Genomic DNA, 26,082 nt, shown 5'->3' on the forward strand with positions numbered 1-26,082 from the left:
GAGATCTGTACTGCGAAGCATCAGTGCCAAGGTTGACCTCGGGTCCAAGCTCGCCAGGGATGAAGATCTGAGGAGAAGAGATGGCTCCAAAAACCTCAGTGTTGTCTCAGATCTGAAGCTTCAATACTATGCTTCAGGGGATGAGCCTCATCTCAGTCTGAAGGCATCGACATTGAGAAAGATAGGGATACAGTCAATGTCGAAGAGGTAAGCAAATTTGGTGCCAAAAAAAGAGCTCCAGTTTCAGTTGGTTCCAATAGTCCCGAGCCCCTAGGGAAAGTCAGTATGGATTCTTGTAAGGAAGGCATGAGTTGGCCTGTACTCAGTACCTTTCCATTGGATGGTACCAGAATAACTCCAAGCTCTACCTGTGTCATGAAAAGCTTCCAGATCATCCTGCTGATGTAGACTTCTGTGAGGCTTGAAGGGATTCACATCTAGATTAGGGGAGGTCATCGTGCCTCTTTACTCATCCCTCATCAGGCCCATAATCGAGTACAATGCCCCTTTTGGGATGTACCTTACCAAACACCTGCAGCAACTGGAAAGACCCCAAAAGTACCTCACCAAGAGGATCAAAGGGCTCAAACAGATGCCATATGCTGCCCGGTTAAAGAAACTCCAGCTCTACTCAGTGGCATACCGCCTGCTCAGAGGTGACCTGTGCCTGGCGATAAGGCCATGTCCAACCCGAATTAAGGGACATGCTGCACCTCAAAAATCCAAATCCCATCGAGCTACGCTCGAGAGACTTGAACCTCAGCACTGAAATACATAGGACATGCTGGAGGGACAGATTCATAACCCAGAGGCTCCCTTCACTCTGGAATAAAATCCCAGTCCAGGTTAGGCAGAGTCCCTCATTGACTCTCTTCAAGAGGAATCTTGATGAGTGGATGGGAGATCGTAGGTTTATCCCGGGTATCACTTCTGTGTCACTGTTAGACAGAGGCACAGTATACTAACCTCGAAAAAGGGCATAGCAAAATTAATTTAAAATGGGTGGCGAAAGCCGAACACACTCTAGCTAGGCTTATAAATGCCCTAGGGCAGATAGCCTAGTATGAACCTATGAACCTATGAGTGGATGAAGGTACTGAAGAAAGGTGTGACTATCTCCTTTCCTGAAAAAATGTGTAACTGCAAACTGGACTTCACCAGGTCCAGTTTGAAACATGTACGGTGAGGAGATTAGTCTCAAGTTGCTGTCGGTTCCAACCCTGGATCCCTGGGATCGGGACTGACCGAAGTAGTTGGTTCCAGAGATCGCTTTTTTTAATGTCATGGTAGGAGATTTGCTCCTTTCTTTTTTCTTTTTCTCTTTTATCATTTGTCTTTATCCTTTTCTGAGGTTTTAGCACTCTGCCTGTCTTGTTTCGATGGGGAAGACGGAAATGGGGTAGCACCTGTCTGTGCTGGAAGGAGCCACTTAAAAACCAGCTTATCCCATCTTGTCTGGCGGGACGTGGCATTAAATGAAGCACATGATTGACATTCTACATCTAGAGGCATAGCATCAAGACAATTAACATACTTGGGAGTGTGAGTCTTCCGGAAACAACTGTCGTCCGCACGAAACCCATCATTTCCAACATGGCAAAAAACAGCTAGGAAGGACAACCTGAAATTAAAATTTAAAGTTAAGATTTAGATGTAAAGTTTTTGTTTTGGGAAGGAGGAGAAAGAGAGAAAAGCATCCTCACTATGGGACAGGCCCTAAGGGCCTTAAACACTAAACGTACATAGAAAACTACAATATAAAATAAGGAAACTCTCATGGTAAGAGAGGAGTTGCAGCAAAGTAGAGCTAATATAAAAATACTATAACCTACTGTTTATATAGAGCTCTCTGTGTATGTCCATACTGTTTAAGCAGCAGACGAGATCTGACTGAGGTGCAACCTACAGAATTACGGGTAAGGAAGGAGTCAGAGCTCTGAAACAGACAAGCTTCAAGATCGAAGCAGAGGTAAGATCCCGTTGGATCCCACAACCCACAGGTCTGAACAGAAAACAGACAACACTGGATGTGGAGCTATCTGAAGAGACTAAATGTCACTCTTTATGGACAAAACTCCTGTTGACTCAATGTATACATAATATCATTCAAAAATCCTTGGAGACAAACTTTCTTCTCTATAAACAGAGTCTGGATCCTATAAAACGATCTGTTAAATACTGCAAAAACTCAGGTGCTTTTCTTCACTCCCCCTAAAGATTTGACTTCATTGTGCCAATGAAAATTATGGGACCTACTTAAGGTGTCAGTGATTCAAATACACAACTTATGTACAGGTAAGGCTGGACCCAGCAACTTTACAATGTGACACAAACTGAAAAGTATCTTAAGTGCCAGCAGAGCTGAAGATGGCAAACACAATTGATCTACTTATAACAGATCTTAGGACTCACACTGGAAGGGAACTTGTACTTTAAAAACAGATTATGCCAAGTATGCCTTCCCCTGCCTCGTTAGTCGTGATTAAAAAACTTCTGCCTACAAACACGTACCAACAAGATCAGCTCACAAATGTTGCCAGCCCAAAGAGTCACCAGTGTGTCCCTGTCTACAGCTTTCTCCCCACTAATGAGACAGTCACTTACCTTCTTGTTATTTAATGCATTGCATTCTTTTCACAGGGTACTGCTCTTTCCCAATAAAATAAATTACCTTAACTCTGTCACTTATTCCTAGTTTGTGTCTTTTGGCTTTTCCCGGTTAGGGGTCGCCACAGCAGAACTCTGGTCCGCTAATGATTGGCAGTAGATTTTTATATGCTGGCTTGCCAGGCCTAACACACAACCTTCAACGAAGGAACGTCCATTCACGCATTTCGCCACACAGAAGACGCTCTAACTGAGAATCGAACGGGCAACGTCTAACTGTGAGTAGTTCACAAAATAATGGAGCAGTGATAGGTCAGTTGCCATAACACACTAAAGCAGTGGAAAACATCTGTATTTGGAGCTGCACTATGGAAAGTACTACTTAATTATTTAAGTGGCATTCTAAAATCAACAATATGAATTAAGAGCAATCTAAGTGTATTACAGATACCAGACAGTTCAGTCTTGATGTTTAGTGTTTGCTCTGAAAGCAATATGCATTTTGCTACTACTGTTTTCTGTGCTCTCATTGCTAATGAAGGACTAAGGGGCTTAATTTCACTTTTTGAAACTTTAAATTGCTGAAGCTGCTATCAAAATCAAGTTTGCTAATGGTTCATACACTTTACAAGTTTATTACTAATGCTGAGCTAAGCTGTTTGTTTCTACAACTCAAGTACAATTTACATTTTATTACAAGTTTATCTTTGCATCTTATACCACACCTGGCCTAGTTATGATTACTAAGCTTCCTAGTAGCAGTTAATTTATCCAGTTAAATAAACAAATAATGTAAATAAAAAGTGCAGGAAACAAGTGGTATTACAACTCCTCGGGAACAGCTTCTTTGTGGTTCAGGGGCCATAAGAAGTGCCCCTGGTTGTTCATAGGTTCATACTAGGCTATCTGCCCTAGGGCATTTATAAGCCTAGCCAGAGTGTGTTTGGCTTTCGCCACCCATTTTAAATTAATTTTGCTATGCCCTTTTTCGAGGTTAGTATACTGTGCCTCTGTCTAACAGTGACACAGAAGTGATACCTGGGGTAAACCTACGATCTCCCATCCACTCATCAAGATTCCTCTTGAAGAGAGTCAATGAGGGACTCTGCCTAACCTGGACTGGGATTTTATTCGAGAGTGAAGGGAGCCTCTGGGTTATGAATCTGTCCCTCCAGCATGTCCTATTTATTTCAGTGCTGAGGTTCAAGTCTCTCGAGCGAGTAGCTCGATGGGATTTGGATTTTCTGAGGTGCAGCATGTCCATTAATTCCGGGTTGGACATGGCTTTATACGTCAGGCACAGATTGCCTCTGAGCAGGCGGTATGCCACTGAGTAGAGCTGGAGTTTCTTTAACTGGGCAGCATATGGCATCTGTTTGAGCCCTATGATCCTCTTGGTGAAGTAGTTTTGGGGTCTTTCCAGTTGCTGCAGGTGTCTGGTAAGGTACATCCCAAAAGGGGCATTGTACTCAATTATGGGCCTGATGAGGGATGAGTAAAGAGGCACGATGACCTCCCCTGATCTAGATGTGAATCCCTTCATGATTAGGTGGGCTATATAAAATGTTTTTCTAACCACTTTGGCCACGTGGTTGTCAAATGAGAGATTGCTATCAACTTGGGTCCCTAATTACTTATAATGGATTACCACCTATGTGGTAATTTGTGGGCACTTTGTTTTTGCCAAAGGGGATGACTATACACTTTTTGGCGTTTAGCTTGAGGCCATGGCTCTGGCACCAGTTGTCTGTTTCTATGAGGCCTTTTTGGAGGATGCTTGTGTCGGCTGGAGTGTCGATTATGGCACCCAGTTTGCAGTCATCTGCGAACTTAGTCAGCCACAGTCCTTCCATGTTGGCCTGTACCTCCAAGAAATATATACCGAACAAGAGAGGTCTCAGGACTGAGCCTTGGGGGATGCCACTTGTAACTGGTTTGGAGTCTGACATGGCTCCAGCAATTCTAACCATGTGGGTTCTGTCCTTGAGCCAGTTTGCAACCCATCTAGTGACATAGGGGTTTATATTTAAGCTGGTGAGCTTATCTATAATGCCCGAGTGGGGTACTGTATCGAAGGCTTTTGCGAGGTCCAGGTAGGCTGTGTGGACCACCTTCCCCTCGTCAATGGCCTTGGTGACTGTTTCAAAGAAATCAACCAGGTTTAAGAGGCAGGATCTGCCCTTAACAAAGCCGAACTGGGTAGGATCCAGTGTCTGTAGGTCCCCAATATCTTTATTTATGAGGTCCATGATGATCCTTTCCATAGCTTTGCAGACCAAGCTAGTCAGGCTTATGGGGCGATAGTTTCCAGGATCCGTTGAGGCACCACCTTTGTGGAGAGGGACCACTGTTGCTGCACGCCACTCTTTGGGTACATATCCTGTAGTAAGGCTGAGATTGAACAGTAGTTTTATGTTTGGGTTTAGCTCTTCTTGGAGTTCATGTAGGACGAGCCGGGACACCATCTGGTCCCATTGATGCTGTGTTTTGCTTTGGAGAGGGCAGCTCTTACCTGAGCATCTCAGATGTCAGGGGCAGCACTCTGCTGGGATAAATATTTGCCCTTTTGGTGGTGGTGGGGAGAAGTTTGCGCTGAACCTGTCAGCTAGGATGTTGGCAATGTCTGTGGGTTCGGTGTATTTTTTGTCATTTTGGACTAATTCTGAGCATATCTGGGAATTCCCACCCAGGTTCCTAACATAACTAAAGAAAGCCTTGTGATTATCCTTAGTGTCCTGTGCAATTTTTCTCTCGAAGCTGGCCTTAGACGATTTTATGAGTGCCCGTAGTTTTTTGCTAATACTAATCAGAGATGTCTTCCCTTTTTGGGATTTTGCTCTATCATGTAGTAGCTTTCTCCTTCTATTGTACAGTTTGTTTATGGCTGGGGTCCACCAGACAGGAAGTCTGCCTTTGGAGGATTGGGTCTTGGTTTTATTTGGGATTGCATGATCCATGCATTCTTGAAGGCGTTCATAGAATACGTTTATATTTATATGTTATTCGCACAAGTGAGGACATTAACAATATTTATAGAAATAAAGATTAGGATGGTGTTATTATGTGCGGTGGTGGTGCTGAGGTAGCGTTGTCGCCTCACAGTTAGACGTTGCCCGTTCGATTCTCAGTTAGAGCGTCTTCTGTGTGGCGACATGCGTGAATGGGCGTTCCTTCGTTGAAGGCTGTGCATTAGGCCCGGCAAGCCAGCATGTAAAACTCTACTGCCAATCATTAGCAGACCGGAGTTCCGCTGTGGCGACCCCTAACTGGGAAAAGCCGAAGGACACAAACAAACAAATGCCAGTCCTGTTATGTCAGCAGTACAAAGACTATAGGCCTATCAAGACATGAAAATCTAAACAAAATCAGACCAATGCAAAGTGGCAACAGTGCCCTCCATAGAAAATATACTTAAAGCTGTACGTGCCAGGAATAATGCTAGGACAGACGCTACAAGTTTAAAATAATAAAAAATGCAGCAATAAACAGCGTTCTTAAATCTCAGACGAACTGACATGTGAAAGCTGGAAAAAATAAATGTCTTGCCACAACTTTCCCAAAAAAGGAGGTGGGTGCCCTGAGGGTTAGTAGTCCATCACGTCTATGTACAAAGTGTTACACAGGGTGAGAGATAAAGGTCAGTTTTAAACTGAAACTGGCTGAGAGCAGCACACATCATTTGGGCTATAAAACTCGTGCTGAATATGGTAGGTGGCACTTTTTTTTTTTTTTTTTTTTTAGTGAAGATGCAAACAGGACTTCTTGCTCCTGAGGCAGCAGCCTAACCGAATATAGTGGAAAGGAAGCAAGTACTGACAGCACACATGAGGCAATGCAATAGAACTGTACGGGGAAATGAAGCAAGTACTGACAGCACACATGAGGCAATGCAATAGAACTGTACGGGGAAAGGAAGCAAGTACTGACAGCACACATGAGGCAATGCAATAGAACTGTACGGGGAAAGGAAGCAAGTACTGACAGCACACATGAGGCAATGCAATAGAACTGTACGGGGAAAGGAAGCAAGTACTGACAGCACACATGAGGCAATGCAATAGAACTGTACACAAGTGGGATAATAATGATAAATCAACAAAAGAAACGCAGAAAGAAGAAGAACCAGAGTTTTAAAATGGCTGATTTTTAGGTAGCACAAAAGACATATGTCAACATTGCAGCTCTAAACAAGGGACACAAAAGTTAATTTCTTTTTGGGTTTATATTACATGATCGAAGCTTTAGGTAGTCGAATACCTAAAGCTCGATCCCTAAATGTCGAAGTCCCAAAGCTGTGAATGGCAGTTTCCACACAGGGAAACAAGTCATTTGGCTGTTATGTGGATTTTGCCCTTTCTACAATGTGGAGCAATCTCGGAGTTGGTATATTTAAGTAGGGGTGTGTGTGGGAGGCTTAATGTTTTTTTAGTTGGGACAATGGCATTGTTTCCCTGTGTGGAAACTGCTGTTCGCTGTTTTGGGACTTCGACATTTAGTGATCGAGCTTTAGTTATTCGACTAACTAAAGCTTCGATCATGTAATATAGACCCTTTTTTTTTTTTGTGGGGGGCACACCATAACACAGAAAGAGGCTTTTGGAAGGACTAAGGCATAGGACGTGACCTCACTCAATACATAGGTCCTTGTACTGTCCACTCCCATTAGCACCCATTTCGGTTTCCTTATTGGCCAGTGTTACTCAGAATCAAAACATCTTTATGTTAGATGACCTGGTAACATCCATACTCTACATATAGCTTTTCCAGCATACCAGAAGTGCTAAATTAAGAAATGTTGATCAAAAAACAGCAAATAACACTATGACAATACAAAACAGTAGAAAAGTCGAATTCTGATAGCTCGAACAGGAGACTATGGTAGTGACAGTAAGGAAACACACAGAATCTATGGAAAGACACATTCATGCTTTTGTGGGGACACTGCTGCTAAATGGCACTGAATACAGACTCTTTTCTTTGAACCCACAGGTTCTTTGAGCTTTAGCCTTTCCTAACTGTAGGATGTATCAGACACAAGTTTCCCTGCACAGCGAGTGACACAGCAATGTGGTTAAATCGGGAGCACTTTATAAGCTCGAAATACTAAAATGTCAAATTTCAGAATCTCGAGCTCATAAAGTGGAAGGATCGGAAGATCGCAACCCCAGAAGTGTGAAATTCATTTTGATTTAGCGGTTCTGGTGTTGTGCTGTGTTCATGGATTCAGGTAAGTGTTTATGTTTAAGGGTGTTGGGTTGGAGCTGTAGTGTGTGCGTTAGTGTGTGTTGTTACTGTGATGTGTGTGTGCGAGAGGAATGTAGTTTGTGTGGTGGTGTTTCATGTGTGTGTATGTAGTGCGACCTTGGAGTTAGAATATTTAAGTAGGGGGTCTGGGGGGTGCAGGGGGGCTTGCCCCCTGCATATCATAAGAATAGGTGTGTATGCTTGTTTAGTTGTGTGCGTGTGTATTGTATTGGTGTTTGAAAGTGTTGGGAGTTTGAATTTTGCGGTTTTGTGGTTTCGGGTTTTTGGATTTTCCACTTATTGGGCTCGAGATTCTGAAATTCGAGATTTCAGAATTTCGAGCTTATAAAGTGAATCCGGTTAAATCACATGTCCAGAGTTTCACTGTGTACTTGCAGAAGATTTCAGTAGGGAACAAGACCAAGCGAATAACAAATAGGTTTATGTAGTTTGTTGCTTTAGCTTTAACCCTTTAAGAGTAGAAGGAACTACAACGGTGGAATTAATGGTCGCTATTAAAACACATACAATTTTATGTAACAACTATTACATTCAGACAAAAATGCACATATAGAATTCTACTCTTTCTGTTTGGTACTTAGCAAAAACGTCGACATCCTTGAAAAAAAATTAAAAAGAGTACTTAACCATTACGGAGAAAGCTACTGAAAAATAAACAAATGAAATAAAGAATTCAGAAAGAATTCAACAGAAGATATGCAACATGAGTATCACTTGAACATACAAAGATGAGCAGAGAAAATATAAAATGTTATCAGAAAAGATCAGTTATGCAATGTGACACATTGTGGGCCCTGAAAAGACATGTTCATTCTGGGTTTTACTGTAAACCAATCAAGTATCAAACACAGAAAATAAAAAATATAAAAGCAAATAAACCACGGAGCTACCATGTGATAAAAAAGGCAGTTATACGAAGAAATAATCCAAAGGAACAGTTTTCAGCTTCAGTCCAATAACAACAGTTAATAATATCTACGCACGAACCAGGGTAAAAACTCAGGTTTATTGTAAAACAGGCGAGCGCTACAATAAACCTGAGTTTTTACCCTGGTTCGTGCGTGGATATTAACTGTTGTTATTGGACTGAAGCTGAGAACTGTTCCTTTGGATTTTTTCTTCGTATGACTGCCTTTTTTATCACATGGTAGCTCCGTGGTTTATTTGCTTTTATATTTTATTGTCGTGTGTTTGCAACTACGGAGCTTTCACCCCTGGGTTTACTGACTACCTTGCTCTTCATTACAGAAAATAAAAACACAAGAACACAAACTCTGAATACCAAAACATTTAAGCAACTACAGCCTTATATGCAATAACAGTTATATCAAATGCTGGTAGGGTAACCATTCACAATTCCAAAACTGTGATGCTTCAGTCCTCTGAATGGACAGAAAAAGCCACAGATTGCCTGACATATACACAAACTGAATCAGACTGCTAGAAAAAGGTATGTGTTACTTTAGTTTAATTAACACTGGAGTCACTTTCTTATCATTAGATAGTAACTCAGCACTGTTTTATCCAAACATGGAAGAATACATTGCAAGAGGGGATGCTTTAAGTTGTACATAAAATACTGTTCAGTTTGTCAAATCTGGAAAAATTCATACTATTTTCACTGTGTATTCTCCAAGTACATATGAATATTGCTTATATATCACTTCAATTTGATTGTATCTAATGTGCATAACTACATGCTCTTGTATATACATACTTTGTTTTAAATTGTTTTGCGTACAGCTGGAAAGTATCTTTGAACCAGTCTATTCCCAGGGTTAGCAAACTTCAATAAACAAACTAATTAATTAATGAAAAACTACTGTTAAAATCAGTTGCATTAAAAATGCAAACATTTTTAGTTATCAAAATACACAGGTGACCTGAGACAAGTCTCCTTTCAAACAATACAAAGGTCATCGTCCAACAGAAGGACCTTACTTTTGCCATGATATGGAGACAAAAATTTAAACTACTGTTCATACAACAAATTCCTCTAACTAGAGTGAAACGTGCCCTTTCAGGTGTCAATCTCTCATGACCACCACGTATACTGCTCACCCTCTGAAAGATGCAGCTCTTTCACAACAAACTTGTACCAAGAACCAAATAAGCTGTATCCTGGAGACTGTTAAACTGAAAGCAGACACACTCATAAAAGGTATATAAACCACCTAATCAGGCTCAGTATTGAAACCTACAAAGGTTACAATAGTGAATGTGAATACGTAGCATTGGGAATCACAGGTTTTAAAGGATTAGGTCTGCTGGACAGTGTCTAAAGAACTATGGATATAAGTTTAGGAAATTGTTCAGCAAGTGCAACATGAAATATTCCAAATAGAAAGAAGATTAAGAAGCCAAAATGGCAGCATATGGATGCTTTAGAAGAGGCTGAGAAAAAGAAGAGCAAAAGGCAATGGAGATATAGATAAATATGTTAAACTGAATACACAGTCCCAGAGAACAGCAAGAAGAGTTATAAAATTATATGTAAATGATTAGTGCAAAGAAATCAAAGAAAACAATATGGGAGAGACAATGGATCCCTTTGAAAAGAAGAGTGTCCATGTAAAAATGGGCATGCTACAAGATAAAGACTGGAACCCAATAGAAACAAAGGTTATTAAGGAGATGTCAGGATTATACATTAAAACTGTAAACGAAGGGCTTTAACATCACTAACAAATGTGATGACACGTTCTCTGATCTACAGCCAGACATGCCTGCATTATGAAGTCAAATGGGTCCTAGAAAGACTTGCTAACAATATAAAAGTAAGGCTGGGGAAGTAAAAGAATTTCTGCTGAATTAACTAAATCCTACACAGCTAACAAACACTGTTAGTCATAATTTTCCAGTAAATTTAGAAAACACAACAGTGGCCAATGGAATGAAAAAGGTCAACTTATATTCCAATTCCAAATAGGCAATGCTAATAAGTATACTGAAACATTTCAATTATGTCACATGCCAGCAAGGTAATAGCCTGACTCTAGCATTAAACACGTTGACAACTGCCAGATGTACAAGCTGGTTTTATAAGATGTAGAGGAACCAGAGATGAAAGTACCAATATGCACAGGACAAAAAACTAAAGACTTTGATTAAGTGGACCATAAACCGTGGCAAGTTCTAAGAGACATGAAGGTGTAATGTCACCATATTTGCCTTTTGGGAAATCTGCATGCAAACCAAGCGGCCAGTTACAACCAAAGATGGAATCAGTGGTACAAGACTGGAAAAGCACTGTAACAGGTCTGTATACTGTTACTCTACTGATTTCATCCATCCATCTGTCCAGCCACAACCGCTTTTTCCCATTATTGTACATGGGTTTGGGATGCCACTTCAACTGTGATAATCATCTAGAGCCAAGGTTTACCCCACCGGGTGGCTAGGCTTTCCACGGTAGTTCTTCCACACTACACACTCGCACACACAGTCACACCTATGGCCAATTTAGAGTGTCCAAGTTATATAAAATGATCTTGAGAAATACTGGGCTAGACTAATCACTGACCAGACTCAAATTTGCCATGGCAAACACTAACACACTCAGATAAAAAGATGATACCACTCTAAAGTGAGGAGGAGGTGAAGAGCCTGTTGATGAAAATGCAAGCAAAAACACAAAAGATGGTTTCTCTTCAACATAAAAAAGAACAAAAACTTAAGGTGATGTCATCTAGCCTTGTAATTATCAAAGCAATGGTCTTCGCAGTAATAACATAGGACTGTGAGAGCTGGACTACAAGGTCATGTTATGCAAAAAGAATGCTTTTGAAATGTGGTATTGGAGAAAACAAGAGAATTCCACAACCTGAAGGAAGAGCAAATCAGTCAATACTAGACCGTTCACTGCAATGTCCGATAAGCAAAAACGCAAATACTTCATCACTGCAATGCGAAGACCGGATTCATTGCAAAGGGCACTGATGATGGGAAAGACAGGAGGCAGAAGAAAAGGGCCAAGATATATACATTTTACTAAATAAGTGCTGAATATGAATTTACAAGAAGTTAAAGAAACAGTGGTGGACAGAAAGGCCTGGTATGCTAAAGTCTTTGAGATTGCAAAGGGTCAGATGTGACTAAACTAGTACAACGGCAACATATTGATTGACATATTATTTAGATGTTTATCTACTAAACAGTTTATAAATGAAGAAGAAAATGTGTGTGTGTGTGTGTGTGTGTGCACGCACTGTGTGTGTTGGCACCTCTGTTTATATTTCAAACTTTAAACTACCATTTCTGTTTAGCTGGTGTTGGAATCTTTGTGTGTTTAAGCTTATTTATTAGATAATCCATTTAGACGGGTATTTTTGAAAATCACATTGCTAGATTCATTTGTCAAGGTCATAAACAAACTGGAGTCCACCTGACATACACTGAGCAACAGGCAGAGTATAAATTTGATGGGATCTCAGACATATTATAGGATGCAAACACACTATCGACACACCTGTGTGCAAACCAGAAAATCATCAATTGAACCTATTAGTCCTTCCGTGGGATGTGACAGGAAAAAATGAGACCTCAGCAAAAACATATGCAGACACAGACAGCACATGCAAATGCAGCTGGGAACCACAGCCCTATGTGTTGCAACACATACAGTCCCCTATCTAATTAATTTTATGATTAGATCAAATATAATTAACTTGAAACAATTACTTATACACTACTTCAAAACAACAGTTTTTCAGTCAAAGAAACACGTGAGGCCTGATTCCAAATGAGATGTTTTCAGTGTAAGTCAGCCCTGATTCAGAAAGACTTGGTCTCAGTGTAAGTGGCTAACTTCATTATAAGGTCCATCTGTAAACAGACTTACACAGGGGGGCAGATTCCAAAAGACCTGGTCTCAGCCTGCTACACTAAGAGCAAGTCTTTTGGAATGGAGCTGGTGCTGGTTTCAAAGGGAGGAGAATCCGTGGTAATGAAATTTAGACCTACATTACTATCACTGAACTGCTCAGACAATTTTGCCTACTCTTTCAGCAAGACACATGGCAACTGCATGTGTTTACTCAATTTCTGGAACGATTGTTTTTTTTCCGGAGGGGCAAGGATACTTTTGCAAAGGCAGCTTAGATAACATATAACTGGACATCCATAACAGCAAATATAAGTTACCCAAAAGTAAGCAATACACAAAGGAACAACTGAGAACACTACACAAAACAATGGAGAAAAACATGCTTTACAATGCAGTGTAGTGGGCAGAGAATAGAAAGGTAGCCGGGTGAGACGGAGAATCATGTAAGGGAAAGAACACCAGCGAGAGGTCCTCTGTTTTCATACTTTGTCACTTTTTGTAGAAGCTGCTACCATTCCAAAGGTATTTAAAGATACACTTGCACTCAACCATGCCACAGCCCTTGTTCCAGGATGGGCTTGCAGAGACTTAATTAAAAAAAACAACATGACATGTAACCGTACTGTGCTACATGAGCTACTACTGGGACATCAGATACAGGATAAGTGCTCTCCATGCGACAGTACAGACGGTTATAATGTGAAATAATGAAATACCATAATTTCAATTCAAAGTCTTCATAAGCAGCAAAGCACAATTATTTGGAGGACATCAATTAAGAAACTGCACAGGATTTAACATTAAAAGTTCTATACCAGTTACAGACTGGGAATATTTCCCACAAGCACAAAGAGCAGAAGCTCAGGAAATTAACCTGCAGATGACAGATAGTCCTGTTTCCTCTTACACTAACTTAACTGAAATCAAGTAATATACTTGTTCATGTTACACAGGACAGTTATTTCTTACGGGAGGACTTTAAATCCATTGGACTTTATGACTATTACCATGTGGAATGCATTACTCTTGGAGATTAACAGTGTGGTTTCTCCGTTCCTGTTCAAGAAAAGGCCAGACTGACTTACTTCAGCAAGCAATCTCAAAGAGATTTAAACTGTTTCAATGATTATTATTGCTTCATTTAGTATACAATATTACCTATTTAAGTATCAAAGTTTGACTTAATTTGAGGTCTAGTGTCACCAAAGCTCATGTTTGGGATATATTCACAAGAGGGAAGTAAGAGTACATAAGTGCCTATACTGACTTATTAATGCTAGAACTAAATTAACTATGTCATGGCAACTGCACTATGACATTTACATACAATACATTTGTGTTTAATGTTTCACTTAAGAAGATATATTTCTATAGTAAAGCTGCAGATTGTATCAGTTACATTAGATGTGCATGTCCTTCCTTTACATTAAGAATAATGCATGAAATGTTTGCTGTAAGTATTGTACATTTCTAGGTAAATTATGAATAAAATAAAATAAAAGCTCTGTTAAGTAAAGCAGTATTACTCTTGTGCCCGCTTCTGTTTCATTATACAGTATACAGCTATAAAATAAAGTTTATGTAATGGGACAATAAGGTTCTTCAGACTCACCCACTTACAATGTTAACAAATGAAGGACTAAGTGTAGCAGAATATATATTTTTTTAATTAATCTGCAGTTACCACATCCATCAGCATGCTTTACAACTCTTCTGGTGTTGGAATGCTACTGATGAGTGCTGTACTAACAATCCTGATTAAATGGTGACAGGGGCTACCAAGACATTTATGTTGAAGTACAAACACAAGACTGGCAACTGTTCTTTAAGGCTGAAGTGGGACATACCAATACTGCCTATATTCAAAACACAAAGGCATAATTAATAAATGAATGAATGAATGAATGAACTACTAAACTGCATTTTCCCCTTCAAAGATTGTACATCATTTTATCCATTATAAAGAACGGTTCAGAGTGATCAGTTTTCTTTGTTGGGCTACATGACACAGTGTGGCTCTGAAGCTAAAATAAATTCTGCAAAGGGACACTAAGCCCTGAAGGTGCTCCTAAGGGGCGAGTGACACCTAATTCCCATCGACAGCATGATGCCTCTACCAGAAAGCCACTAGAAACGTGGACAACTGGTGCAGTAGGCAGTATTCACAGACCGTGGTTATCTGCTTTAGGTCCTTGATGGGGTGACATCTGGGTGGAGTTTGCATGTCTGCCTATATCCTAGTGGGTTTTTTTCTGGGGTCTCCATCTTCTGGTCACATCCAAAAGATATAAGAACTGGTGCTGCTCAAAGCTATTTCTAGGAATATGTCGGTGTGTGTCCTGCAATGGACTGGCATCCATAACTAGTTCTCGATATATGCTTGTCTTTTGCCTGACAGGGTCAATCTCCTCATAACCCCAAACTGGATAAACTGAGTATTGAAAATGGATGAATGAAGACACTTTTACAAATCTACTCTAAACTCTGAGCAGCAATGTGCTGAATTCCTTGACAACAGAAAAAACCCTTGAAAGAGACCTAGAAGCACTTAACTTGAGTAGTGGCTTAAGGACTGGAGGTGCCAGGGAGCATCTGATCTGGGGGGGGTTGGATGCTAGGTGCCCTGTATTACTCACACCTAGCAGATGCTGCATGTCTCCCAGGTACAGAGAAGAAATGACAGCAGCAAGTGCCTGTGATGGAAGCCAACCATGCAGAGTATGCTCTGTAGAATACATGTATCAGACTTGGTATTACAAGCTGCACGTGTTACTCACTGCAGAGATCAGGGGCCAGCAAAAACACTGCCTCTTGCCCAGCAAAATGAATGAACTTGCTGACAGGTCAATTAAGCATAAGAAGACTGATGGTCAGAAAACAATCAGGGGCACAAAGACAGTATTAAAAAAAAAAAAACAAACAACGACACTGCATTGCTAATAGCCCACATTAGATACAAAGGCTCATCATGAACTTGGGTCACTTGTTGGGAAGTCCACTTGTGAGGACAAAGTGCCTCACTCAGACATTCTGAGAATCTCATTCCTTATGGAATAAGCATACTGTCCCACTGCACAACTGCCATGTAGGGGCAGTATTTTAAAAGAACAGCACCTACATCTTGATGAAAAGGGGGTTCTACTGGATTGTAAGCATCGTTCATATACACTGTAATAAAACTTTACTGCAACTAGGCAGCCATGGCATAAACCAAGCGAATAACTACAAAAGTATTGTCAAGTTTACTCCTCTGAAACCTTTACCTTGCCAATATGCTATGAAGTACAGAGTAGCGCAAGAGGCATTCTCCTAAACAACTGAGGACTAAATGAAGTATCCACACCTACACTGATGTCAGGAACGGGCTAGTGGCACGTAAACAGTTATGAAGACACAATCACTAAAAAGCCATGGTAACCTACAGGCACAGATTTAAAGGCCCATCTGCAAAGCTGGTGACCCAGATACAGAGCACTGGGGCTGAAAGAGACGATTGCAAGCAAGGCAAATCTAACAACTGTTCAGATTTTCGCAGAATGGCCAGATTTTTGATTTATATTTTTGGTCTGTTCTTCATAAAATGTGTGGTTTTCTGGCAAATCACTATGGATTGAAGTCACTAAATAATGAACCACATTTAAGTTTCAGACTTTATATCCTTTAGAAAATGCATGCTAAGTTGCTACTGCAAAACCTGTTATTCTAGTAACCTTCTACGTTTATAATATATATAATATTATATTAATATTTAAAATCTGCCCCTAGTTTTGGACTTTGGTCCCTCCATTATTTTAGTTTTCTCCAGACTTCTTGTAATAAGAGGTTGAGAGGTATGAAGCACAGTTTTCCAGTCAGTATGCCATAAATACATGGCTCTGACTAAACATGCCATTGGAAGGTGACGTATAAACACTATCTATGTGTCTCCTTCAGAATGAGGGAAACGTTTATACATCAGTTGATCAGTTCAAACATCACGCAGTCCTGTCCTGCTGAGATGCTGTAATGGCCAATTGTTGAACAAATTACTGGAACAGAATGAAGCTTTAACAGTAGGAGATGTAATTTATCTTTCTCTCTTTTTTTTGGGGGGGGGGGGGGTCCAGCTTTGGATACAGGCTCTGCTGCAGAAAGGGACAGAGGTCAGTTAATGCATGACTAAGCCTAAGTAAATAAAAGGCCAATAAAATAATACATTTTAATTAGAATTAAAGGTTTCAGACACTATTACTATGCCCCGAGCGCTACTTTCCTACCACATGCCTCCTGTATTTGGAAATACAAAACTGATGAGGTTTTGTTCTCGCTGTCCTACAGACTTTCTGAAAGCATGATGCCCCATCACCTTCAGTGAATCACACCTGCTTACTCTTCAGAAGAAGAATCATCAACATCCACGGCGAGTATAAAAGCATAAGTTACTGCACATCTTAGACGGAGATGTCAGCAAAAAACATACTGCAAAACCCATTTTCATATCAGTGCAAGCACAACTAAAAGACCAAATTCCAGCTACAGGATTTACAACTTACGCTCATCCACCTAATTCAAGGACTGTTAGTCTGTTACGCTCCTAGAAAGCAACATTCTTTCCAAGCACTCTAGTTTTACACTCAAAGAGTAATATGACAGGTTACTTACTGTACTGTATATTTTGGTCAGTAAAATGGTTGTTGCTAGTTGGAAAAAAAAGCTCACAGAGCACTATGGTCATCCAATCCACCACAGTGTCACTGGGTTACGTCCATGTCAAATGGCTCTGAATCTCAGACAGACAAGAGTGCCCACTGCTGAATGCTATTCCAGGGCAGGACTGATGACCACTGGTATTACATAAACAGCCCACTTACACAGGGGATGCCAGTGACTCCTGCTCTTCTCCAGTGTTTTGCATTTGTAACAAGAGAGTACAAGACAGGTTGTTTTTCATGTCCCGATCTGCGACCTGTGCCTCCCTCAGCCAGAGATACTATGCAAATAACAAAAGGGGTCCCCCCTTAAGGTAATGTATCTAGGAATACAGACATGCTTTCAACACAAGCCAAGGATCAGGAGTAGCCAATCAGATACAGTACGATCAAACAGTCTTCATTCTCAATTACTCAGTCAGGAAGCCTGAGAGAAAAAACTAGGAAACAATGTTTTGAAAAGATAACATTAACGTCACTTTCCCCCCCCCTTAAAATATACACATTAGAACAGAAGGAAAAAAGAATCAGACACTTCCTGTCTCCCAGAACAATCAGTGCAGCTGGTGTATTACCATGTGGAGCTCAGCACTTCTCCATTTAGCTGCCATGCAGTGGCTACACACATCTTAAAGGACAGTGAATGCACTTGGATTTGGAAAGGGGAAGTATTTGGACAGTATAGGAAAAGTCATTTTCAAAATCCGTCTGGAATCACAATGGTTTGTTATCAAGTTCTATGGCACCTCTGATGTTTACCACTGGCCTTGGCTTGAACTAGGCCTGTTTAAAACATACAGCCATACAAGACATAACTAAAGAAGAGAAGGACAACTGTCACTGTCACAGTATCAGGCAATGAACATAAAAATATTTACTATGAAAGTGCTTTTTGTATTTTTACACTGCCTAACTTAAGACTGCAAAAATCTCTGTAGGAATTTAAAAAAAGCCTCAAGCTACAGCAAAGAACGCATTTTACAGCACAATTTCTAAGCTTATTTGCCCAATGGCACACTGAAGCATGTCAGAATTTTGTTTGGGCATCTGCATTATAATCCAGAATCAGACTACCTGTAGTATAATTAAGAATCAGACTACCTACGTGCTGTTGACGCTGTTCCCCATGATGCAATGCTGGAAGGAAGAAGAAAGAAAGGGATTAAAAGAACTTTGGGACAAAACAAATACCCCCAAGTCAGCAGTACATGGATCAGAATACAACACAGACACCCAGACAAACGCACACAAACACACACCCACACAAACACACACCAGCACACACCCAGCCAAACACCCCCCCACACACACACACACACACCCACACAAGCACACACACAAGCACACACCCACAAACACACGCCCACACACATACACACACAAACACACCCACACCCACACACACACACACAAGCACACACACACACACACACACACACCCACCCACAAGCACACACCCACACACACCCATACAAACACACACACACACACACACACCCACACAAACACACACACCCACACAAACACACACACCCACACAAACACACAAGCACACACCCACACACAAGCACACACCCATACACAAACACACACCCCCACACAAAATACACCCACAAACACACACACCGATACAAGCACACACATCCACACACCCACACACACACACATAAAATAATTTGAGATTTGAAGACTGGATCAGCAGTACATGGACCAGAATATAATCTTGACACAGCCCAGATAAAGCCTGGCAGGGGGTTCTAGACTGTCTAAGTCCCTGGACTTACTGTGTTGTACTAATATGCACAGTTATCAAATAATAAATCTTGAGAACCCATCACTGAGCTGCCATCTCAGAAATGGTTACTACGTGGTAAAAAAACAGTGCGTTAGGCATGAGAAATTGAGGATAACAGGATGCCAAATGGGGACCTACAGAGTGCGAACAATTCTTGCAAGGGGAAAGCATTGTGGATGCCAGTATCAGGTAAGTATTAATGTCCTTTCCCACCAATAGGCACTGTAACTCACGTTGGTTATAGGTACAAGTTACAATACCTACATCTGGGACAGGAAACCTTTATCACAGTTTCAATTAAACACATAGTTTTAACAATTTCAGGACTAACTAGATATATACATTTTTGCATGGTGATTCACACCTATCCCTACCTCTAAAATAAACTACTTCTGAGGTCACTGTGCCACAAAAATAAAGGCAAATCAGGTTTTCTTGTTATCACAATTTCACAGTCCTTGACGTTACAATAAGCACCCATGGCAGAAAACGGTATTAGGAGCTGCATCAATTCACCATGATTACAGCACTAATTTGCACACATGGCAGCAGCTGGCCTGCTTGCTTCTACAGATCATATAGCCTTGCTTTACGAGACTGGAACCTGCAAATCACCTAACTTTGTACATATGCAGTAGGCCTCGCTCAGGGTGCCACTCCTTCCAATAAATTAAAATCAGTAGAGGAATGCTGCAGGAATTAGTTCTGCCTCCAATACTCTTCAGTACGTTTGATTCAGACACATCTAAAGAACACAGAACTGAAGGAACTTCTTCACTGATGACAAAGTTACTGGAGGACAAGGAGTTGTAATTAAAGATCTGGAAAGGATGAACTTTTGGGTTAAGAAGCAGCAGTTGAGTTTCAGTGCACATTGTTGTAAGGAGAGGCCGCAAACACAATCTTACAGGATCATTGGAAGTTACTAGGCTATAGGCCCTGAGGCCCTTACAAGCCTAGCCAAGAGTTTTGCCCATGTACAGACAAATCAGCACAAGATGCCCCTGTCCAGCAGGGCCATGGAGAAAATCCCAGGGATGTATTTTCTATTTCTCATCTAGTTATCCAGGTCTCGCTTAAAAAGGGGTAAAGAGGTACTCTGCTTGATGTGGAGAGGGGGGTCTATTCCACAGATGGGGAGCTTCTGGAACACAAATCTGTCCCGCCAACAAGTCCTATTAATGTCACACACCAGGTTGAGGCCACATGTGCGGGTTACTCAAGTGGAGCTTGACTTACGGATATGCAGCAGTCCAATCAAGGCGTGGTCCGACATCACCTTGTACGCCAGACAGAGGTTACCTCTGAGGAGTCTGTATGAAACAGAGTAGAGGGATAGGGCTTTTAGCCTATCTGTGTATGGAAGATTTTTGAGGCTCTGGATTCTCCTGGTGAGGAACATCTGTGGTCTCTTCAGCTGCTGCATGTGTTTTGCAAGGTACATGCCAAAGGGGGCGTTGTACTCAATAATGGGCCTTATAAGGAAAGAATACAGGGCTGTTATGACCTCCTTGTCCCTGGATGAGATGCCCTTACTAATGAGGTGGGCCATGTAGAAAGCTCTCCGTACAATGGAAGCAACATGGTAGTCAAAAGTCAAGTTGCTACCAATCTGGGTATCCAAATTCCTCACGAGTGACTGCATGCTTAGGATGTTGTTATTAATGTGATAACTTATGGGGACATAACTCTCCCCAAAGGGGATGATAATGCATTTTTCTGTATTCAGTTTGAGGCCATGTTTCTGGTACCAGTCATTTGTTTGGGTGAGATCCTCTTGGAGGATGTCCACGTCACTAGGGGAAATTATGACAGCACCCAGCTTGCAGTTGTCTGCAAACTTGGTCAACCATAGCCAACTGGTTTTGGTCTATAACTCAGAAAAGTATATCCCCAAATAACAGAGGCCCTAAGACCGAACCCTGGGGTATGCCACTCGATATGAGTCTACTGCTTGAGGTGCTTTTCCCTATTTTTACCAGGTGGTTTCTATCAGTGAACCAGTTTTCTACCCATCTGATAACATACAGATTGAGGCCTAGTTGAGAGAGTTTGTCTATTATGTCCGAGTGAGGACAAGTGTCAAAGGCTTTGGCCAGGTCAAGGTAGACTGTCTCAAAAAAGTCAAACCAAATTTAACAGACATGACCTCCCCTTGACAAAGCCAAACTGTGTGGGATCGAGTGTTTGGAGGTTGCCAATGTCCTTGTTAATGAGGTCCATGATAATCTGTTCCATGGCTTCACAGATCAGGCTAGTTAGGCTAATGGGTCTGTAATTTCCTGGATCGGTGGACGCTCCACCTTTGTGCAAAGGGATGACAGTGGCTGGGACAAAGACAGTACTTGGGCTTTGGTTGAATAAGGCACCTAATGGTGCTGCAATTTCCTGCCTGAATTCATGTAGGATGCAGCCTGGGATGTTATCAGGTCCCATGGAGGCTGTATTTTTTGCCTTTGAGAGAGCAGTGATGACATTGAACTGATCCCTAGATATAAGGGGAGGGGGGCAGGTACTGACATGAGGTTCTTCACCAGGAATGTTATGCTTAAATATGTTTTTGGAACAGAGAACTCACAGAATGTGAATCAATATAGGAAGCAGAGTAGCTTTGTTCCAGTTAATCATCCAGCTATAGACCTGTTTTCCAGACTTTGTGAAGATGAAGTAGATAAACTCAGACGGAAAGGCAACTCAACTAGTGGGTTTCATAACATAACAAGACAAGAAAGAGAAGCTCTAAATGAACTAAGACCAATGGATGATATAATCATTAAACCAGCGGACCAAGGGTGAAAGTATAGTGGTTATGGATGCCGAATGGTATCGTAATAAGATGCAAGCTATGTTAAGAGATGAGACAATATACAAGAGATTATCCAGAAGAGAAGTCGATGCCAGGCTTAGACTCATACAAACTTGTTTGTATGAGATGCTGATGGAAAGATGTATATCAAATCAGCTTTTTGATTTCTTCAATACTGCACACCCTCCTATACCCAGTATTGGTGGCCTACGTAAAGTACACAAGAATGAATAGATCCCCCACTTCGACCAATAGTGGCAGGTGGACATTGGGCTACAGAACCGTTGTCAATGTATATAGAAAATGAATTAAAGAAAATTCTACACATGGCTCCCATGATACTAAAAGACACTGGTAGCATCCTCTGTGATTTGCATAATCAAACACGACATCTAGGAAACTATGAAGATATAGTCCTGGTAACCATGGACATTACAAGTTTGTTTACTGTGATTCCAAATGATTTTAGATTACAAGCAATACGCTTGTTTTTACGAGAGGCTCATTTGGAATCTGAACCCATATGTTCTCTATTAGAACTTGTTCTGGACAATAATATCTTCCTTTATGGGGAAGAATACTATCTTCAAGTATGGGGGGTAGCCCCATGGGCACCCCCTTTGCCATCAGTTATTCAAACCTGGTATTAGCACATTGGGAGAAAAAAGAGTTTCTAAATGATTCAAGCCCATGGAAAAAACACCTGATCTACTATGGTCGTATTCTGGATGACATTTTTGTCCTTTGGAAAGGCAATATGGATGAATTAGTGTCATTTGTCAGCTTCATCAATGAGAGCACTGATTTTCTGGAGTTCAAGGTTCATTCATCTCAAGCGAAAGTTGAATTTCTGGATGTAGAAATCTGTTTACATCCCATTACTGGGATTAGTACAAAGGTCTTCAGGAAAAAAACATGGCGAAATTACTATCTACATCGACAAAGCATGCATCCAAACCATATCTTTTCCAACATATTTGAAAACCAAGTCCTGAGGGTATCACATTTGTGTACTAACGAACAGGAGTTTGCCATAGAATGTGAAAATTTACATGCTAATCTCAAAGCAAGAGGTTATAAAGACAAGAATCTCGGCAAAAGGAATGATTGCAAAATCTCAGAGAGATGAAAGGATGACCATACTTTTTGGAGTGTCCCACAAGAGAACTATCTTGATCAAATCAAAAGAGGAGGAACAACTCCAAACGTAACTGTGTACTTATGTATAGCACAGACAACAGACAAGTTTGTGAGATAGTAAGAACATTCTGGCCCATACTTACCTCCGATGCTAAGTTGAGAGATATTGTAGGTGAAACTCCAAGCTTTATGTATAAAAATAAGGAAAACATAAAGAGACTTTTATGTAGTAAGGATGGCTTCCCTCATAAGACTCTCTCTGAATGCAAAGGTACCTTCAAATGTTTCAGGTGTAAAGTATGCCCATTTATTAATAGTTCCAACACTTTTCGGCATCCAATAACTGAACAAATTTACCATTTTGGTATTTATGCCAACTGTAACACTCAACAACATTTGATAAATTTAGCAACTTGCTCCCATTGTGATGTTTTCTACTTTGGCAAGATGGATCAACGTTTTTAAAGACCGCATTAAGACACCTCTGAGATATACGTATCTCTGATTCCAGCAACGCATTTGCAGTACATCTTTCTAAGTATCCTTCATATAAATTTATGTTCCAGGCCATAGAAGTGGTTAATCAAACACTGAGAGGTGGGGACACTATGAATCGAATGGAAGTAAGAGAGATTAGCTGGACTGTGAATTTGAGAGCGAGTTATATGCCTGGACTCAATACCATGGTCTCGCTGAAACCTTTGTTAAAAAAAAGAAGTAGTACTGTTGGCCATTAACCAGGAAATCATAGGCAATATAGTACTCCCCCCCACCTTTTTTTAAGGAACCACACAGGATTTACTGGATAAAGAAGTTTGACTATGTAAAGATCTCCTATCAGTTTGGATATATACAGATAGGAATGACCAAGAGCTTGAAATGAAAATCTAATGATAAGTGAGGGGACAGTGCCTTGTCCAATGAAAGAGGAACTACCATCTGAATGTCTATTGATTCTATACAATTGGTCTATTGTTATCTGTGTATAAGCTATCACCTTAGAGATGGCCAATATCTACTAAAACCGGTAGACATAAACCTGATTGATAATGCTTCTTTACCAGTTGTGTGTCACTCATGTATAAAAAGTAGCTTGAAAGCTTAAGCGGTGGCTATACACAAGGAAGACCTGGCTTGACTAAGCGAGCTTGTTGCACCAACGTCACATTATTAAGGATTTTAGCCTTAAACTTAATGTGTCGTATAGGATGAGCTTTGGAGATTCATATGAGCTGTGCTCAAGTCCGCTACATGAATCCTTTCTCTGAAATTCTGTCCATAAGTTTTACTTCTCGATGACGAATGAATTTCTGAGTGTATACTTACGGCAATGGGTTTGACATGATAAAGCAACATGACTACCAATGGTAAGAGGGAGAAAAGTGCCTTGTCCAATGAAAGATGAGCTATCATACCATTGTCTATTGGTTATTTAAAAGGATAAAGTCGCTACGATTGGACAACTATTAAATTGGACATAAGCAATCGCAGTACAGAGATTGCTAATCTTCGATGGTTAGTTTGTTCTTTTACTGAACCATTGCTCATCCACCAACTGTGTATTACTCATTTAAAATGAAGCCAGAATGCTTAAGCGGTGCTTATGCGTAAGGAAAACCTTGTTTGAATAAGCGTGCCAGATGTATTTAACGTCATTTTACCAAGAGTTCTAGTCATATGCATAACATGCCTTATAGGATGGGCATTGAAGATTTGTGAGCTATGCTATGGAAAAGAAGATATCAAATGAATGTGGATTAGTCATAGAATTATGGCAGGATAAAAACAAACTTTCCATTTAAGAAAGCGGGATTGTGGAACACATTTTTTATCGAACCATTGACCCTAGAAAACATACTAGATACAACTGAAGGTAAAGGAGTCGTTCCATCAAAGAGGACTGATCACTGAACCAAGGCAGATTGATAGTAATCCACTATCTTAAGTGTGATAGTGGCTGTTAGTACAATGAATATATTCTTGTACTGAACTAAAGTCCCTACAGTAAATGAGCCTCTCTGATAAGTTATGACCAATGAGTTTTTTGCATGTTTATTGAAGGGGTGTGATAATATAAATAACATGAATGTTAAAGGAAAATATTGGATGTAAGCCCAATAGGAAATAGCCAATGGCAATGAATATGTATGAACTGGCAAGAGTTACTGAACGATCGATTACATACTATTTGTACATGGTACAGATCTTCGCTTGCATTGACAGTTCTCAGCCCATTTTATAATACTCCACAATTAGTAAGAGCATTAATTTTCCCTGAACATTGCCACCTTGGAATCTCTAACCATTTACAAGAGATTTACTAGCCTACGCACTATAGCAACAGAGCGACATGATTGGATGAAAATTGGGAAGGAGGCTATATGATTGTAGAAAATGATTTACCAGTAACAATGAGTTACCTAATGGATTATGATTCACTTAATGGAAGGTCTTGATATGATGACTGAGCATGATGGTTGGATGATGGCAGAATTTGATGATTGGACACAATAGTACGTTTTTGCCAATAACAATTAAATATACTTTGGGCTACTATTTGCTGATCGCAAAAGGGCTGAATATTTTAAGAGGAAGAGACATTTGCACCTAATTTTAATAAATGTTGTGATTGGTTGCTTTCTAATTTTTAATAGAAACAGATTTGCAATTGGTTTACCGATCTGAAGAAGGCTTATACAGCCAAAAGCACTTATCGAAACTATTTGGATTCAATTTTCTTTCATGGTTTTAAGTTTTACCTATTAAAGAGGTTTTAACAGTTCTTTAGCTGGAGTCCGTGGTGGATCTTGTAGTTTTCTTTTAACTTTGTTGTGAGTTTTCCTTCGATACCTTCAGCAGTACAACTTGGGCTTTTACTTAGTTTTGGATACTGGTGCCAGTTCCTAGAGAGGGGGAGGGGGCTGTGAAGCTGTTTATACCATCCCGTAGGAGGCTG

The 26,082-nt window shown here is 40.5% G+C and overlaps 1 protein-coding gene across 3 annotated transcripts in view; it reads right to left on the reverse strand.

The window, feature by feature from the left end:
- The window catches only part of SHROOM4 (shroom family member 4), a 1,399,869-nt gene that overhangs the window by 325,656 nt on the left and 1,048,131 nt on the right, over positions 1 to 26,082 (reverse strand). Inside the window, exon 1 of one of the 3 annotated variants that reach the window (XM_044057537.1) lies at positions 17,339 to 17,646. The exons of the other annotated variants lie outside the window; for them this stretch is intronic. The gene's annotated coding sequence lies outside the window, so the exon portion shown is untranslated. Of the gene's footprint in view, positions 1 to 17,338; positions 17,647 to 26,082 lie in introns of those variants that run through there. 3 annotated transcript variants of the gene reach the window in all.

Source organism: Protopterus annectens, chromosome 15.part0 (genome assembly GCF_019279795.1).
Source record: "Protopterus annectens isolate FY-2018-M chromosome 15.part0, PAN1.0, whole genome shotgun sequence".
Lineage (NCBI taxonomy): Eukaryota > Metazoa > Chordata > Ceratodontiformes > Protopteridae > Protopterus > Protopterus annectens.